Source organism: Hakea prostrata, chromosome 10 (genome assembly GCF_041222555.1).
Source record: "Hakea prostrata isolate BN-2017 chromosome 10, UWA_Hpros_2, whole genome shotgun sequence".
Lineage (NCBI taxonomy): Eukaryota > Viridiplantae > Streptophyta > Magnoliopsida > Proteales > Proteaceae > Hakea > Hakea prostrata.
In genome coordinates, this window is record NC_142609.1 from 39,228,139 (window position 1) to 39,243,475 (window position 15,337).

General features: G+C 33.9%; 2 non-coding genes across 2 annotated transcripts; both read left to right on the top strand.

Annotated features, from left to right (window-relative positions):
- Positions 1–7,132: 7,132 nt before the first annotated feature.
- Positions 7,133–7,204, top strand: TRNAD-GUC (transfer RNA aspartic acid (anticodon GUC)). The gene has a single exon. It is a non-coding gene; the product is annotated as a tRNA-Asp (tRNA).
- A 7,377-nt stretch (positions 7,205–14,581) lies between these two features.
- On the top strand, positions 14,582–14,653 carry TRNAD-GUC (transfer RNA aspartic acid (anticodon GUC)). The gene has a single exon. It is a non-coding gene; the product is annotated as a tRNA-Asp (tRNA).
- The last annotated feature ends 684 nt before the right edge of the window (positions 14,654–15,337 follow it).

The following is a 15,337-nucleotide window of genomic DNA, read 5'->3' on the forward strand; positions in this document are numbered from 1 at the left end:
ACCCTTTTGTTTAGTTATAACTACTATCATTAATTAACTATTGAAGTAAATTAAACTTAAATTCATTTTTTTCTAAAAAAAAACCACCAAATGAAGGAAATATGTGATTAAATAAAACTCAAAATAGAAACTAAATTTGAAGAAATTTTAAATTTAATTCAAAGTTGAAAATTGAAAATCACATAATATATGCTAACCATTGCATGTTACTAAATTTCCTATCAATTAGCATCTTATATGCTAATTTGTTTGTAAAACCTCAATCATTGTGATTTTGGAAAATTTAGATAAAGCATGAGAGTTTCAACAACCACAAGTGTGTGGTCCCACCAATTCACGAATTAAATTTTCAGGAGAAAATAAAAATAAAATTTTAGTACAACACTTCCATTGAAAATAACCTTTACTTTAACCAACGGGGGTTGGTACAAGTGGTAAGCAGCTTGGTCCGCTTAAGCAAGGTTCCGGTATCGAAACCTTGTGGATGCAAAAAATCCCCGCGACCCGGGTCGAACACCGGATTAGTCAGGGCAAAGCCTTGGAACGGGGGTTGGCACCCAAAAAAAAAAAAAAAACTTTACTTTAAAATCTATATGATTTATATTTTTTAGTGCAATAGTAAGACCCTCATTTACAAGTATCATGTTGCAAGAGAGATAATTGTTGTTTTTTTTTTATATAAATTTCAAAAATGACTACACACTTAGTGAAAATTTTTATTTTATTTTATTTTTTTCCAAAATATTGCTCGTTCTGTTAGGACTTAAAATTATACTATGAAACAGTTCGTCTTTACCATGTACATTTTGATAGAATTAGAGACGAAGATGCAAGATCTCAAGAGGTAATTCATTCATAAACTTTCTTGATATGGGTTTTCATCATATTTTAAATGGAGACAAATAGTCGCTTTCAAATCCAAAATTGATTCTATAATATAAGATTTTAAGGATATAATTGGCATTCAATATAGTTTCCATAAATGAGAGTAATGTCATCTTTTTGACTTCTTAATTTTAGTGAAGACAAAAATAGACATTACATATTCCATGTTAGTAGCCATTTAATACCATCAGAAGTGAAGGGGACAATAGTAATTTCATAAAGAATGTGTGGTTTTATTAGTAATGAAACTAAAGTATAAGGTGCAATAGTAATTATCTCTTATATTTTTATTTGTTTGCTCTTCCCATGAATCCAAATCCTCTCTACTCAAACAGGCCGTCCCCTCCATGCCCCAATGCCCCATGCTCACAAATGTGAAGGAGGAGAGGGGGGATGGGAGGACAGGCAGTTGAGCGGAGAAAAGCTACTAAATTCTTAAATTTCAAACTTAATTGTCACAAATAAAACTAAAGATATCAACAGATAGTTAAAAACTAGTATTCAATTTGCATCCGCACCCATTTAGAAGAATTTATCTAGAAATAAAAGTATCCGAATATCATTCGAATCCGACTAAATCTATTCGGAAAATGATAGGATATTAATCCAATCCGTCCGAATATAATAGGATACATATATGATATTGGTCTCAATTATCTTAAAAACTATCAAGCTTTGATGCCTTCAAACTCTGAAAATCAATCTTTGTGGTTACCACCTTCCAAAGCTTGGCTAAAATTAAATTGTGATGCTGTTTGGGCATCTATATTTAAGAATGGACGGAGAAACTCTGTTGGAAATCTGGTCACAACCTTTACTGTTGAAACTACATGCACCTTAGTTAGTATAACAGAAACACTTTGCAATTGGAGAGGGTTTATTGTAAGCCACCAGAACCAAAGCTGATCATTTAGTGGTGGGGTTAGATTCAGAAGACTTGATTCATAAATCTGAACTTTTGCTCCTACCTGTACATGGAACCAATGATATTAGGCATCATTCAATTGAAAAACTCTTTTGAGTCTATATCTTTTAAATTTGTTTCAAAGAACTCCAACTACCAAAAGTTTAGGAAAAAATCAATCCTTACCTTCTAAATTCATGTAATTTGGATGTCAATGTTTGTAACAGCTTTCATGCTTAATGAACTTATTTTTTACGGAAAAACTCTAATCACTGAAAGCAATTAAATCACTGCTTATTTTCAAAAATATCCCAATAATAAACATTGTCTGAAAGTTTTTCAATGACAAATTGGACAAATATATCCAATGAAAATCCAATTTTGGGATCTTTGTGCTTTTAAAATATAAAGTGGGGTGGCAGTGCTTTAAGGTCTCCATTTTGGGGTGCCAGTGCAATTTGCTCATTCTTTATATAACATTTTTATCACAAAGAAGATTATTTTATAACATTTGATTTGATACAACCTTGAGGGGTTGTCCAACTCGCAAAAGACTAATGCCTCATAATATGAAGATAAATTTATAGAAGAAAACACAATTGCTATGAACATTCGATATATAAGACCACCATGAATTTAACGTGATATATAATTATAATAACCTATAATTTCTTTATCTAAAATAAACAGTTCCTTTCAACTTCTACAAAGATATATTTTCCTCGTTCTCTGAGTAAATTATGAGGAAGAATCACAGTGATAAAATTTTAAAGAAATAAGATATTGGAGTAAATCATGTAACAACTAGAAAAAGAGAAATAATATGAGAAGCAATCCATATGAGAAACAATTACCATTGCAGTAGGGAGAGAAGTATTTATTGTCATTAATCTTTTTTTTTTTTTTGGACAAACCATTGTCATTATTTGAAGAAAAAAGATTTCCCTAATGTGATTTTTCATTTTTTTGTTGGTTCAAAGACAAATGAATTTGTATGTTTATTATTTAAATAAAATACGTGGTCATGGCATATTATTTAAATAGAATACGTGGTGATTGCCATGATGCAACCTTCTAAAAACATTAATCTTATATTTTTTACGAAAAAGTAATTTATATTTCTGACGGAAAAATAATTCAAACTCTTAATCAAGGATTCATATTCTCTACAGCCTTTAGTGCATCAACCATCCATCCACCCTTCATCAACCCTTTAACCAAGGAGCATCATGTTTCAATCAATCTGTTAACTTCTAATTTTTTTTCAAATTTTCAATGTATGGAAGGGGATCTGAAAATTTAGTTAGAGTTGTGAGAAATCAGCTAATGAAAAATGAGAGCAAATCTAGCTTGCTTTTAGTTGATCATGCATGTTTTTTTTTGGGTGCTGTGCACTTTGTCTTTTTACTAAACCTTTTTTTCAAATTGTGGAAAGCTCATTAGTTTGTATGTCCATGCTCTTACACATGATCACTGCCACGTTTCTTATTTTTCATTTTTTGTCTTTTTCAATTCTCATGATAACTACATCAGAAACTCTTATAGGAATTCAAGTCCTCTCCACCCAGATGGGTTGTCCCCCAAGTCCACACTCTCACTGTTGCAGGCCACAATCATCCCCTGTTGGTGGCCGGTTTTTTGATTTCGAAAAGATGAACTCACCCGTGGGGAGTTTTCACCTCCGACGATCTAGTTAGAAATTCACGACTAAACCTTGGAAGGCAAGGAAGTAGGTGATGAACAACAATTTGAGTTGATATACTCCCCGTTCGATTTTAGCTCTATTCAACTATTATTTCTTTCTTTTGGTGCTTTTTTTTATAGATTATGATTATTTTTTTTCTACATTATGAGTTTGGATGGAACTTGACAAAGGGTAAATAAGTAAGAGATAGGTAAAAGGGTATTTTGCGATTCTTAAAAATTGAGATGCAACATCATAGACTTTAGTAACTCGGTAGTGGGGCATTAGTAATCTTAGACAAAGTTAAAGGTTGGATTAGTAATTTTGCCATACCGGGGATACATTAGTCTAAACAAAGTATGGTCCTATTTTTTTCGATTTTTTCTGACTTTGCATGGAAAGCTTATTAGTTGACCATGATCACTGCCACCTTTCACTCTCAGGATAACTACAGGAGAAACTCTTAAACTGAATTCAAGTCCACTCCATTCAGATGGGTTGTCCCCAGGTCATCACCTCACAAATGAGAAGAAGAAGGGGGAGGGGAAACCACCGTAGGTGGTGGCCTAGTGGTCCCAAGCTCACTCCCAAACAATTCACCACTACTGCATCACCTCTTTATACCATCAGGGGGAAAAAATGAAGGTGGGGCCTAGGAGCGGGGGAGAGATGGGAAGACGAATAGTTGGGTGGAGAGGATCTGCATGCCTCTTCTATAGGGTTGAGCTCGATAAAAGAAAAGAAAAAAAGAAGCAAGTTTGGCATTTTAGACAGTGAGGATAGATGAGCATAAGATGTACATTTATGACTTCTACTAGGGGTGTAAACGGACAACCAAATTTTTTGATTTGCATTCGTATCTCTTTAGGGGTTTCCAAATGCGTCATGTTTTTAATATGATGCAAATATGATAATACTCCTTATTGATTATTATCCATCCAATAAACTATTCTATTAAGTACTTTTTAATTTTTTTCTTTTTTTTAAAAAAAAAAATTTTAATTTCAATACTTTCTAAATTTTCTACTAAATAAATAAAAGAACCATCATAGTGAGGAATTTAATAAACCCAAAGCTAAAATGATATGTGAGGTCAAAATAACAAGGCTGTCAAAAACTTGTATTCAATCTGCATGTCTACCTATTGAGAAGAATTGACGGGGGCCCAGAAGGGAGCCCTGGGTGGGGGGCCCCGGCCGGGGCCACAAAAAAAAAAAAAAAAAAAAAAAAAAAAAAAAAAAACAAAAAAAAAAAAAAAAAAAAAATTTGCAATTCTTAAATTCAACCTAACCCCTAAATAAAATGGAAAGATGTCATCAGGCAGCAAAACTTGTATTCATCCGCATTCTACCTATTAGAAGAATTTGTTTAGAAAAATAACTATCTGAATATCATCCGAATCGATTGATCCATTCCAAAAAATTGGTCCAAATATAATAAAATACAGATATGATATTACCACTACCCAATTCGTTTACACCAGGTCCAGTCCTACCCCAAGTCTGCATGGGAATTCTCTTCCTGAACAACTAGAACTGTTTTATTAGACTATATATTAGGACAATTTTGAAAGGCAAACAGTGTGTTGTCAAAGAACAAAGCAGCTTGATTTGTAAAGTCCAGGCAGATGAGAAGTCTCTATTAAGCTCCACATTGCTTTTCCCAAGACAGGGCCATTTATTTACTAATACACTAAAGAATAATATTTGTGGCTACAATGAATCGAAGTGCAGGGATGATTTTGTGATTAAATTCCAAGATAAGATCATAAGAACGAAACGCTCAGTCAAGGACAGCAGATAATTTTTCCATTCTGTTTTATTCTTGAGTTATCTGAATATGTGGATCCAAGAGCTGAGAGCTGTGAAAGCTTTCTTTGACTCCTTGGGCAGTCTTAAAGCCAAGGAAACAGTACTGCCTGAGTTTGATTCTGACTTCATTGTTTCATACATCACTATAGTTACCATCAGTTATCCCAAAACGTCAATCTGTTATGTAAGAGTGCTACAATGGTATAATATCAACACACAACAGCATGGTAGGCCTAAAATGACTCTGGAACCTAGTGGTGAGAAAGAAATGCATAGCTGCTGACTAGTATCAACTATCAACTCTGACCATGAATAGAGTTGATTGCAGAAAAAGGATCCATTTAGTTGATCCCAATTGTTTGGGATGATGCTGAGTTTTACACATTTTTCTGTTCATATTTGCTCTTGAACTGAGTATTGTTTCCTTTTGGGCTGTAAAATTTGCTGTTGACCAGCTATCAAGATGGTGGAACCACAACATCTCAATCAACTTCTCCATCCACAGGTACATCATTAATTAATAGGAATACACACGGCATATACATCAAGAGATTAGTATCAATTGTCATCTTACACACCTGGTATACAAATAGCAGAAATAACAGAATACTTGGACTGAACATGCAACAAAGTAAATTAAACATTGGGTGTTAAAAGTTTCCTGTTAATTCCTCTGATGAATTCATGAAACGAGATTTTTTTGTGGATTATGTTCACAGTGGCTCTCTTGTGAGGACTTGGACTAATGATAAAGTGCTATTATGCCATTTCAGACCTGATGAGCCTGCAGTGTAACCATGCTAGCTGATACAGATTACATACATCATCCACCACCAAACAGAAAACCAAAGAGCTGTTGAGGCATTTGAGTCATACCCAACACTTATGGTTGAGGTATTATACATTTATATTTACATGAAAATTCCCGTTCAATAGCCATTTGCCAGGGGAGCATTATAGTCGTTCCTTGCCTAGCAACCAGCAGCCAACCAACTGTTTTCTCTTTGGTATTGGTGATGAAGGCTTCCGCACAAACAAAATTGAAGGAAAACTTTCCTACGCAGCCTTACCCCAGTAATTTTTTCTTTGATGTAGTACTTCTATGTCACATGTTCTTCCTGTCTCATGTATTTTGCACTGATTATATTCTTTCCCTTCAGTGTTGAAAAACTTGTGTCTAAATATACAGCAATTCTGTAGAACTGCCTCATAATCCTAAAATTTTCATTTTTGGTGGTTCCCACTTCTAGTTTGCAAGGAGATAAAAATAGGAAGTGTTTTTGTTGGATTTTAGAGATAATTTTAGGGTCTATTTATTTATTTATTGAATAACTATGTAATTAGATTTTTAATTCCGGTAGAATATCAAGAATCAGAGTTAGTAAGTTTAAATTCCTAAGAGTCCTAAAAACTTCTTCTTTTTCTTCTTTTTTTTTGTTAGTTTTAAATTATCAAGTGTCATACTATAGCTGTTTTTGTATTAAAGAATGTCCCTTTATCAGCTTATTGAGCACAAAAATTGGAAGAAGAAAAAAAATTGAATTAAAACTTTAGCTTTGTGTGTTTGCAATTATCTCATCCAACAGCTTCATTGTCTCATGCACCCTCTCTCCTTGTATATTGGCTTCAAGCAAGGAGTAAGTAAATACATTTGGTACCAGTACCTAATGCAGTTATGCATAAGTTTATTCAAAAACTGCAAGCTCTGTTGCAGGTTTTCATGGGTACAATGGACTCTAACAAATGAATTATAAGTAAAACTGTCAGCGGGCACTTATGTTTGGGGTTTGATTGACAGAAATAAGAAATAAACATGAAAACCTAAGAATTATGACCTTTGAGCACCAAGTCGTTGTAGTATAGTGGTAAGTATTCCCGCCTGTCACGCGGGTGACCCGGGTTCGATCCCCGGCAACGGCGATTATATTTTTGAAGCCCGAAGGTGTTGTGAATCTTGTGATCCTCTACCCTCTTGATAAAATATTATTTTTTTCATACTCTTAACCACATATTTAAGAGGAAGTTTACCTTCCATTTATCTTTGTAAGACAAAATCCCCCCTAAATATGCAAAAGAAAGGTATGAGGGGACCATAGAGGATATGGACTCAGGAGTTGAGATCGACTATGCTCCTCTCACACCGAATACCAATATAAGACTTGGACTCTTCAAGAAGTGAACATTTGATGCGTCCAAAACTTGCTTGACCCTCGGATTCCTTAAAACTTACCTGCAAAACATGGTTAGACATGGGCCGACTACAGGTCGGAAAGCCACCTTTGAAGGTTAAATTAACAAGAGATCACCACAGAGCTTTGGCTGGTTGCAGAACTTAATTGAATAATGTTAATAGAGGGAAAACAATTTAGATACATTTAATGCGTGCAAACCTTTGGTTTATATAGGGTTTACCTCCCATCCTTGACTGCGGGATCAATCCATGATCTTCCTTTGTAGCTGTCTGATCGTAGGTTTTTTTCCCTTTTCCTTTGAGTTGGTTGAGGTTTCCATAATAGGCATGATTGTCTATCCCGAATTTAAAGGAATCACGTCTCGATCCTTCTATAACTGTTCAAATTCCTTCATGCTTATGATACCTCTTAACTTGATTCTTGAACTGGTCCCGACCGAGACAATTGAACGGTTCCCGACCGGGACATGAACCGATCCCAACCGGGACAATTGAACCGACCGTGGTTCGGTCCGGTTGATTTTTTTATACTTATCAACCTCATTTTCAAGTAAGGTTTCACATTGTGATATTGATTTTTCCACTTAAAATAGTCTATTTCTAGGCTACCTTCTCCAAATTCATCCAAAATATGTTCACATGGATTGACTCAGCCAGTAAGCAAATCTAAACCCAAATCAACAAAGACAGGCTTTAGATTTCCGGGCTTTCTTCAAGAACCAGTATAACAATAAGCTATGTGATCTTCTCTGATCACAGCTACTTTCCGGTATTCCTAGGAACAAGGGGCAACTTTAGATAAGCAAATTCTCACTCCAATCATGATTAATCTTGAAACAGCTATACTGTTACTACCAAGAAAGAGAAACAACTAGAGGGTTGGGTTAGAGGCAGTTCGATTTCAATGTTGTGCAAGTACATCTGTGCTGCAAACGCTTGACTGAGATTTATCTCGACCATTTGTTTCTCAAAAGTGTGAAAACACACTTTTCAAAAATAGAGTCGAGGTCGAGATATCTTGACCATTCGCTGCAGGTGTTGTGCATTAATTGTGCAGCACACAAGCAATTTTCAGTTAGAGGGGGTTAGAGGGTTTTGGGGGTTGACTTGTTGAGGGGGTGAGGTCAGTTTAAGATAAGACTACAATGTGCTACAAAAACAAATATAATAAATTAGCACGTAACATTTTGGCTTCCCTTCTTTTCACCCTTCTTATTCTTTTCACGACAACATTTTGTTAGGATCGAATCCTAGGGATAATCGCACAACAAAAGAAAGAAGAGAAAAGTTAAAACACAGAACACAAAAGATTTACGTGGTTAACCCTCAAGGGAAAGAAAATCTACTGCTGCCAAACAATCCACCAATTTCAAAAATCTGAAAATTCAAGTGGAGAGTCATATATTTATATTGGAAAAAAAAAACCCCCTAAACTGAGATATAATCAATACCATCCCTATTTCAGGGTAATCTGGCAATCTTGAAGAATTTTCATATAAATCAGGTACATCAAAATAATTTTCTACATAAAACAAGCAAAGGCCGAGTATACAACCATTTCATGTATCCCACTTTTGCATTCATACCATATTTAGAGCCAATCAACTAACACTTTTTAATCAAAAAAAAAAAAATACACAATAATGGTTGTAGCATTCTACAATAAACATGAGATGCATGCAAATACATGAACATCCATTTTCCCTCCAATATTATGAACCACAAAAAAAAAAGCTCATCTTTGATTTTCTTGGATGATGGAGACATTACAAGTTTGGTTTCTTTAAATCTATTTTAAATTAGTTATAAAAAAAAAAATTTGTTCCTAACAAAATAAATTTGTGTTCGCATTAAAGTCTTCCCTTTTTGTGAAATTATTCCTCAAGCAAGCCAGCCAACGAGTCATGACTCATCATAGAGTTTGCGTGAATAAAATTTAAATACCAATTACTTTGAAAATCAACATTTAAATTCATTTTTTCAAAAGTTCAATTGGTGAAAATTGAATTACACTAAAAAACGCATTTGTTATGAACACTGGATATACATGACCCATGTTTTGACATGATATGTAGACATAACAACCCAGTTCAATATATATAAATCCTTGTTCTTCTTTCTTGTTTCAACTAAGATATGAGAAAGAACTATGATCTAAAATTGAAGTAATAAGACATTGGGGAAAATCATGGCTAGAATTAATCTGATAACAAGTATCCATCTCCTATAAAGCTGTAGTCTTTTATCCCTCATATTATTATATGCTTCTATGATAATCTTTCTTTCTTTTCTTTGATTCCAGTTTGAATTATAATAAAATGAATTTGTAAATATGATTACTCAAATGTTGTTTTATGGTGATTGCTATGTTGCAATCTATTCATGGTGATTGTTAATTATGATTCAATCTTCTTGGAAACTAGAAAATTTCTTACAACTTTTCCCTCAATAGCATATCTCTGCATAAATTGAGGAACAAGTGCTCTTGTATTGAGAGAAGTAGCAAGTTAATCTCCATTATATCATGCAAAAGAAAGACTAACCCCATGCTCTGTCAATCAATGACTAAGCCAACTGTGTGAGAGACATGGATGAAAACCAACACCTTCGTAAAGATTACGAGTTGTGAGGAAGGAGAAAAGGTTGAGCTTGAAGAAGACGAGAAGGGTGCTACGTCTTCAAGATTCGAACCTGCGCGGGCAGAGCCCACATGTTTCTAGTCATGCCCGATAACCACTCCGGCACGTCCACCAATTTGTTCGTAAAAGCTGAAATTAAAATCTTTACGATACTTTATTTTTTTCAATTTGTTAAGTACTTGGAAAACAGTAATTTGTCTGGGATTCCAGGAAAATTACTGAATTAGAATAGAAAAAGATTAATGCGTTATTATCTTTCTTTCTAGCAGTACATTGAATTAAGAGTGAGTTTCATTAGAAACATTTTATTATGCAGTTTCTTTATAATCAGATTATGGGAGGTGCAGCTGGAATGCGATAGCAGTGAGGTGGTCAACTAATGACGATGCATTGAATGTTCTAATCACAATATAAAAATCAAGTTTCCCTTCCTTAATCCAAACTCGAAACAATTTCCCTTTAAGAGGACTAATAACTCTCAGTTTAAACTGGACCCAAACATAACTTTAGCGACCCATGAGACCCAATTTGATTTTAAGGCCTAATAAAAGAACTCTAATGGAGTTTTTTTTTCTTCTAGAATTTATATGACAAGAAGTACTCATGATCATCATTCTTTCAACAATGAATCATTTAGAAATTTTCTTTTAAAAAAAGAACTTGCTTTTTTAATTATTTAATCATTTAGAATTAGTTAAAATTTTCAAATTGTAATGGTAAATTTAGTGGTTTGGAAGTTATGTTATTTATACTTCTATCAAGACTTAAAGAAGAGTGGACTTGATTAGAAACTCAGTTAGAAATCTACTCACGGCCTTGCAATAAGAGAGGGTTTACTGCAGGCCATTAGTATTGGAGCTAATTGTTCAGTGGTGGAGTTAGATTCCACAAATTGATTTAGCAGACAAATCTAAACTCTTGTGCATCAGACATCAATTAGCTGAAAATTTCTCTAGGTCTATTTGCTTTGAATTTGTTTCAAGAGACTCCAACTTTCAATTGAATTGCGAAAAATATGGCAAAAAACGAATCCTTGGGTCTCGGATTTGTGTAATTTGGATGTTATGTAGTGATCCAAATTTTTGTACTCGACTTTGATGATGGGCTCATATTGACATATTTTTGTGGACTACCCAAATGACTGATCTGGGATATCTTTGATGGGAGTAGACGGCTTGGGCTAACCTGACCTAATGGATCAACCCGTTCATCTGATTAAACTCTATGAATATATATACCCAATGTTCGCCTATGAGGTCATTCTGAGATTTGAGATTTTCACTTTAGAGTTTTGGTGAGAGTTTTTGTAATGTCATTTTGGTGATTGGTTGAAAGATCTCTATTATTTTCTTCTTTTACATAGTGGAAAGGTCTTCTTCTTGGCCTGTGAGCGTAACACATCATATTATTGTATGAACCACATTAAATTTTTGTATTCTTTCGCCTAGTTTCTGTTTTGATTCATGATTTCCTCGTATTTTTTCTAACAGATGTCAATATTTCTCACAGCTCTAGTGCTCAATGAATTTACGTCTTGCCAAAAACAACTCACTATTGAGTAAAAAAACAAAACTTAAGGAGGCATTATTTTATTCTTAGAGAACAGAAAAACAGATGATAGATTTTTGCTAAAACGATTCTTTCTATTGTTCTTTAAATGTACATCTAACATATTGTTGGTGTATAGTTGAAACAATCCATGATTCTTTTTCATTTTAGATAAGGGTTAAGGTACACAAATATTTAAAATAGGGCCAAATGGTCTGCAGTGAAATAAGTTTTATGGTTCAGTGTAACTTCCGAAAATGATTGAAATCATGAACAAAATACTTTGAATTTGACAGACTGAAACTTTCTATATATTCTAAATGGCGAATAATTCGATCACTAAAATTATTAAGATCGTGCTTCAGTGCTATTCAAATTAATGTACAGTATGGTACAACTAATGGTGAGGATCAAAACTTGTGGTGGAGATTTTGATCTGGACCACTCGTTTCGCATTTTTTTTGGGGGGGTTCAGTTGGGTATAGTTCAAAAAATATTAAAAAAAAATACATGCAAAGCGAGTGGATCTCGACCACAAGTTTCAATCCTCACCGTTAGTTGCATCTATGTTATGCATTAATTGTGTAACATTTGTGTAACATTGAGGCAATCACGAAAATTCGCTAATGATTTTATGATACATTTTAGTAAGAGAAAAGAGAAAAAATCACCATGTATCTCAAATGTGGTTTAATTTATGGAAGAAAATGCATTTGCTATGAACGTTGGATACACAAGACCACCATGAATTTTAACGTGATGTATAGTTATAACAACCTATAATTTCTTTATCTAAAATAAACATCTCCTTTCACCTTATATAAAATATATATGTCTTTTCTTATTTCTCAAGAGATTATGATAAAGAGTTACAATTATAAAAATTTAAGGAATATAAGATATTGGAGTAAATCATGTCAGCAATAAGAAAAATAGAAATAATAGGATAAGTAATTCAGATCAGAAACACTCAAACACCAAATATAGGGGTCTCTATATAATTTACCATTTATAGGTCTCTTGAATTCTTTTCAAAAGGATTATTATCTTTTACATGTAATTGATGTCAAAAACACCTTTCATGTGATTTGTGAGAAAATTATTGGAAGTTATATGTAGTTAAGGTGACAAGCAGGAGACGATAGGAAGAAAGAAAAAATATATACATACTTGAGAAGAAAAGAACTAAATCTGACAAACTCATCAGCACTAAGATGAGAGGTAATAAACAATCAAGTTCTAATTTACACGTTTATAGAATTGCTTTGGGAGAAAATGGAAATGATTATAAATGTAGAATATTCACCTAAAATGATTATATATGATTACAAATGATTACAATGGAAATGATTATAAATGATTACAATGGTATAATATCAACACACAACAACATGGTAGGCCTAAAATGAATCTGGAACTAGTGGTGAGAAAGAAATGCATAGCTGCTGACTAGTATCAACTATCAACTCTGACTATGAATAGAGTTGATTGCAGAAAAATGATCCATTTAGCTGATCCCATTTGTTTGGGATGATGCTGAGTTTTACACATTTTTTCTGTTCATATTGCTCTTAAACTGAGTATTGTTTCCTTTGGGCTGTAAAATTTGTTGTTAGACCAGCTATCAAGGTGGAACCAAACATCTCAATCAAGTTCATTACATTAATAGGAATGCACATAGCATATACATTACACACCCAATATACATAAATAGCAGAAATAACAGAATACTTGGACTGAACATGCAACAAAGTAAATTAAACATTGGGTGTTAAAAGTTTCCTGTTAATTCCTCTGATGAATTCATGAAACGAAATTTTTTTGTGAATTATGTTCACAGTGGCTCTTTTGTGAGGTCTTGGACTAATGATAAAGTGCTATTAAGCCATTTCAGACCTGATGAGCCTGCTGTGTAACCATGCTAGCTGATACAGATTACAAACATCATTCACCACCAAACAGAAAATCAAAAAGCTGTTGAGGCATTTGAGTCATACCCAAGTTATGGTTGAGGTATTATATATTTATTTTGACATGAAAAATCCCGTTCAAAAGCCATTTGCCAAGGGAGCATTATAGTGTCATTCCCTGCCTAGCAACCAGCCAACCAACTGTTTTCCCTTTGGTAAGGGCCAATTGGCGACGAAAGCTTTCACACAAACAAAGTCAAAGGGCAATTTTCCTATGCAGTCCTACCCCGAGTAATTTTTTCTTTGATGTAGTACTTATATCTCACATGCTATTCCTGTCTCATGTTTTTTGCACTGATTCTTTCCCTTCATTGTTGAAAAACTTGTGTCTAAATATACAGCAATTCTGTAGAACTGCCTCATAATCCTAAAATTTTCATTTTTGGTGGACCCCACTTCTAGTTTGCAAGGAGATAAAAATAGGAAATGTTTTTGTTGGGTTTTAGAGATAATTTTAGGGTCTATTTATTTTTTTATTGAATAACTATGTAATTAGATTTTTAATTAAGGTAGGATATCAAGAATCAGATTTAGTTAGTTTAAATTCCTAAGAGTCCTAAAAAATTCTTTTTTTTTTCTTTTTCTTTTTTGTTAGTTTTAAATTATCAAGTGTCCTACCACAGCCAGGTGTGTGACGCTGGTCAAACCACTGGTTTATAAACCGAGGTTGGCAAACCCAAAAAAAAAAAAAAAATGTCTCTTGCACCCTCTCTCCTTGTACATTGGCTTCAAGCAAGGAGTAAGTAAATACATTTGGTACCAGTACCTTATGCAGTTATGCATAAGTTTATTCAAAAGCTGCTAGCTCTGTTGCAGGTTTCCATGGGTACAATGGCCTCTAACAAATGAATTATAAGTAAAACTGTCAGGGGCACTTATGTTTGGGGTTTCATTGAAGGAAATAAGAAATAAACATCAAAATCTTAGACTTATGACTTTTAAACTACAAGTCGTTGTAGTATAGTGGTAAGTATTCCCGCCTGTCACGCGGGTGACCCGGGTTCGATCCCCGGCAACGGCGTTTTTACTTTTGAAGCCTCTCTATCTTTTTTTATTTTAGAAAAACACGACCTCTTCACTCAGAGATATCGATTTTGCCAACAAAACAATTCTATGTTGGCAAAATCAAATCAAATATATTCTTTTAATTTTTATTTTTGGTTCAAAGAGACTTTATTATGCCGGGGATAGGGATATATGTCTCAAGCATCAAACCCACGACCTCTTCACTAAGAAATGTTGGTTTTACCATTAGAACAGCTCTGCATTGGCATATTCTATTATTTATTTCCAATGAAATATTTTCACTAAAATTTCTCTCTCCAATCATTTTGGCAAAGAATCTAATCGTTTCTCCTGAGATTTATAGTTTACTTTGGTACCAGCTATTGCTACTATAGTTAATGGTGACTGAATTAACTGGAGGAGTTGTGATCATCTACCCCTCTAAAGTAGAAGTATAACATTATTTTCTCATACTTTCCGCCACATATTTAAGAGGGAGTTTACATTCGATTTGTCTTTGTAGTGCTTAAAACAAACACCGACCTAAATATATGAAAGAAAGGTATGAAGGGAGCATAGAGGATTTGAACTCAGGAGTTCAGATCGACTGTAAGGTTTCACATTGTGATCATGATTTTTCCACTGAAAACAGTCTATTTCTAGGCTAAGAGTTAAATAAAATCTGGCCCTTCTCCAAATT